General features: G+C 42.5%; 1 pseudogene; it reads left to right on the forward strand.

Moving 5' to 3' along the window:
- The first annotated feature begins 2,932 nt into the window (after window positions 1-2,932).
- On the forward strand, window positions 2,933-4,076 carry LOC108522195 (peptidyl-prolyl cis-trans isomerase FKBP3 pseudogene; annotated as a pseudogene).
- The last annotated feature ends 237 nt before the right edge of the window (window positions 4,077-4,313 follow it).

The following is a 4,313-nucleotide window of genomic DNA, read 5'->3' on the forward strand; positions in this document are numbered from 1 at the left end:
TAAGGTAGGACAACTAATAACAAGCCGCAGGCCAGACAAGTTCTTTGATTTTAACAACTTTTAATGCCTATTAATTGTCAAAAGACAAGGGGAAGAAATCCCCTCAGTAAAATTCAGAAATCCAATCACCAAGCCAAAATTCCCCTATAACTATGTCACAGATGGAAATCCAGTTTTAAGAAACTGGCATGGTCAGTTGTTAACACACCAGTACTATCTGCAAACACAGTTGTTTAAACACAACAGATTGCCATTACTCAGCAGGTTCATTAATCACAATTCAGCTTGCTATTAGGTGAGAAAATTACTGGTGTTTTTAACTTCCATCCCATTACCTTGACTTTTATTTAGAGCCATTCATCAACAATTTCCTCCTTCATTAGAAGTCACAAGTTAACCAAGCCATACAAAGAAACACAATAAAAAAAAACACAATACATTCAACGATATCTTGAAAATGTAAATGCTTAGTGCAATTTTGTTAATTCACAAAGTTTCTTAAGCATTATGGCAATCTATTCAAGATAATTCTCAAGCCTTTGCTTCAGAATCCATTAGCTATAGACATTTCAAGTACTGCTTGAGGCAAACTCTAGCAGTGATGGTTTCCAGTAACGGGCCTCCACCAGTCTGAGGAGTCTGTTACTCCCTCAGTCTTTTTCATAGCCCCAAATGCACCCCGTTTAAAAAACTATAATCCTTTGCTTTAATGGAAGACTGCCAGTTTCATTTTACTGCATTCTCCAGGAATATGCCTTCCTAACAAAGCCACTTCCCAGCCCTCCACAAGAAACGTTCAGGGGCCCCCACATTCAGGATTGGTTGTGAGATATTATCTCCTAAGATAAATTGAGATAGTAAACAATATTCAGTCAATGAACAAGTGTTTCCAGACTATTGTTCTTAGGCAGTAACCACTAAAGGGAATACGGTACAAAAAGATAGAGTCTACTAAAACTTTGCACTCTAGATAGGCTATAATACACATACACAGTGCACAGAAAAGCTAACTCTAATGCAGAGTGGCAGATTGTTAGCGCTACGTGAATACTGTGTGTAGGAACTGCCATAGGGCTCCACTGATTCACTTTGGACTACAGAGATGAAATGATTCCCCATCCTTCCACAGAAGAGGGGAACATGGAGTGGGAAGGGGGGAAGGGAAGCATAGAAATAAAGAGATGAGGGGAATCATTTCTATTTGAGTGTAAAACAGAGTCCATCTGTAATAAATGTAAATCTGTTTTTGGTTTCTTTTTTCTGTTCTTCTGGCTTCTCAATATCAGTCTGTTTTTGTACATGGTGTCAGTGTGACTACACTTCCAATACAAATAAGATTAATCTTGATCGAAACACTTTTTGAAGCGGCTTCGTTGTCTGGGGTAAATATCCAGGATTCATCATCTTGCGCCAGGAAGATTTAGGACAGGAACACACAGGAGGAGTTTAGGAGCAGAGGCTTAATAGGCAAAAGAAAGAGAAAGGAGACTAGCTCTCCAGTGAGAGAGAGGCTTCTGCAAGGAAAGACCGGTGGGTGGTGGAGTGCGCTGGATTTTATAGTTCGGTTTGAGGAGGCGGTGTCTCATTTACATAGGGCCCACAGATTGGATGGATCAGGTGTGACATTTACATAGCGGGCGGGGAAGACTGGCTACCCCACCCTAATCTTATTATGCAAATGGACTTTCTACTTGACCAGGCCACTGCCAAAGAAAAGGGACGTTGAGGCCGCTAATTTGAAGATGTCTAGTCCCAGGTAGCTTTTTTCCTGCCGGTATTCACCTCTGCAAGCTTCCAGCTTGATTTTCTATTGTCTGCAGCTCAATTCTACATGCTGATCTTTGTTAGAAAATGATTTGGGGGCTGCTTTTCATTAAAAAGAAAAACCTTACTGAGGACTCCCATACCCTCACTATCCGCCTAAGTAGTTTCTTCTCAACTCCTCTGTCATTTTGACACTATCCGTTTGAAAAGCACACTGAGGTCATCCATAGTTGAGGCTGTTTGGCTTCATTTAGAATCAGGAAATACAGTCATGGCTGGCCCTAGTGGAATGACCATCTATGTCCCTCTCAAGCTTGTTCAACCCGCCTTCCTCTGTCGTTGTTTTTAGTTTAGTTTTAGGCTTTTAGCGGCCTGAAGTCATAGTTTTAGTTTCCGTCTCTAGTGATAAGCAGAAAAGAGGGATGAGGAAGGGGCTTGTTAAAAGAAAAACTTCAGCCGAATTAAATTTAAAAGAGTTTAACTGAGCAATGAACTATTTCTGAATTGGGCGGCCCGCAGAATCACAGCTGATTCAGAGAGACTCCCGTGCAGCCACGTGGTGGAAGATTTATGGACAGCAAAAGGAAAGTGACCTACAGGAAATGGAAGTGAGGTACAGAAACAACTGGATTGGTTACAGCTTGGCATTTGCCTTATTTGAACACGGTTCAAACAGTTGGCTACATTTCTTTGGCCAAAACTTAGTGACTGGCACAAGTGTGGGCTATGGTTGGTTTATACCTCCAGTTGTTATAGTTCATGATGTACAGAAATATCTTTTGGCTGAAATTAAATATGTAAGGAGGCACCTTGAGGCTAAACTTAACAGGCTTTAGTGACCCAGCCAGAAACAAAAACTAAGAACCCATGACTGTATTCTCTCTCTCGGACACCCCTGTGACCCACTGTCATGGCCAAATCAATTATATATTATCATTGCTTACAATGAGGGAGTTGTGCTGATTGACATAGCTAGCCCTGATCCATCTCACATTAGGAAATACAAGAGGTTCATAAATTCTTCCATTCAAAAAACGTGGTCAGTTTTCCTGTACCTCACTTCCAGGTAATTAGGTTCATCTAACCTAGTTGGTGATAGTAAATCATAAATTACATAAGCTACCATAGGCATACTGTTGCCATTTCTGGTCAGCCAGTGTCCTGATGCATGCTTTTTGGTATACCACAATCAAGACATCTGTGGGAACTGCGGCTGGCTGGCTCAGTGAGGCACAGGCAGTGGGGAAGATGGCCTGCCATTCCACTGCAGGCATGAACCCTGGAGCAGCTGCACAGTAAGCACCTGCCCACGAAGGACTTTATCAAGTTTCTGTAGGACCACAATTCAGATTCGTTTCTTGCAGAACATAAATTATTAGGAAACATTAAAAACGTGGGCAAGACAGCTAACAAAGACCATTTGGTTACAGCCTATAACCAACTTTTTGAAACGGAGTGTTTCAAGGGTACAAATATGGTAAGTGTTTGCAAGTGAAAAATGTGAAGCTTAATGAAGATAAACCCAAAGAAACCAAGTCTGAAGAGACTCTGGCTGAGGGTCCACCAAAATATGCAAAATCTGTTCTAAAAAAGGGAGATAAGGCGGGGCACATTTGCTCATGCCTGAAATCCCAGCACTTTGGGAGGCCGAGGCGGGCGGATCACCTGAGGTCGGGAGTTTGAGACCAGCCTGACCAACATAGAGAAATCCAGTCTCTACTAAAAATACAAAATTTGCCGGGTGTGGTGGCACATGTTTATAATCCCAGCTACTCAGGAAGGCTGAGGCAGGAGAATCACTTGAACTCAGGAGGTGGAGGTTGTGGTGAGCTGCGATCGCGCCACTGCACTCCAGCCTCCAGCCTGGGCGACAAGAGCGAAACTCCATCTTCAAAAAAAAAAAAAAAAAGGGAGATGAACAGCAGTGAATAACATTGCTCCTTTTTGGGAGATGTTGTTCACGGTTGGTATACAGGAACACTACAAGATGGGACTGTTTTTGATACTCACATTCAAACAAGTTCAAAAAAGAAAATACTAAGCCTTTAAGTTTTAAGGTCAAAGTAGGCAAAGGTATCACGGATGGGATGAAGCACTCTTGACTGGGTAAAGGAGATAAGCCTCAATTGAAGAGTGAAGCAGAACAGGCTTACGGAAGGAAAGCGCAGCCTGATGCCAAAATTCCACCCAATGCAAAGTTCGTTTCTGAAGTGGAATTGGTGGATACTGATCGAAATAGCAGTGCTTCAGCTCTAAGGATATCAGCAACGATGATAAAACTTGGCCTTGAAGAAACTTATGCAACTAACTAGAGTTTGTTACTATTGGAAGGGAAGAGTCACCTGGAAAATTCAGTTAAAAGTAGTCTGAGGTGGGCAAATCACGAGGTCAGGAGTTTGACACTAGCCTCACCAGCATGGTGAAACCCTATCTCCAGTAAAAATACAAAAAATTAGCTGGGCGTGGTGGCGCATGCCTATAATCCCAGCTACTCGGGAGACTGAGGCTGGAGAATTGCTTGAACCCCGGAGGCGGAGGTTGCAGTGAGC

This window comes from Rhinopithecus bieti, unplaced genomic scaffold, assembly GCF_001698545.2.
Source record: "Rhinopithecus bieti isolate Rb0 unplaced genomic scaffold, ASM169854v2 scaffold_57691, whole genome shotgun sequence".
NCBI lineage: Eukaryota > Metazoa > Chordata > Mammalia > Primates > Cercopithecidae > Rhinopithecus > Rhinopithecus bieti.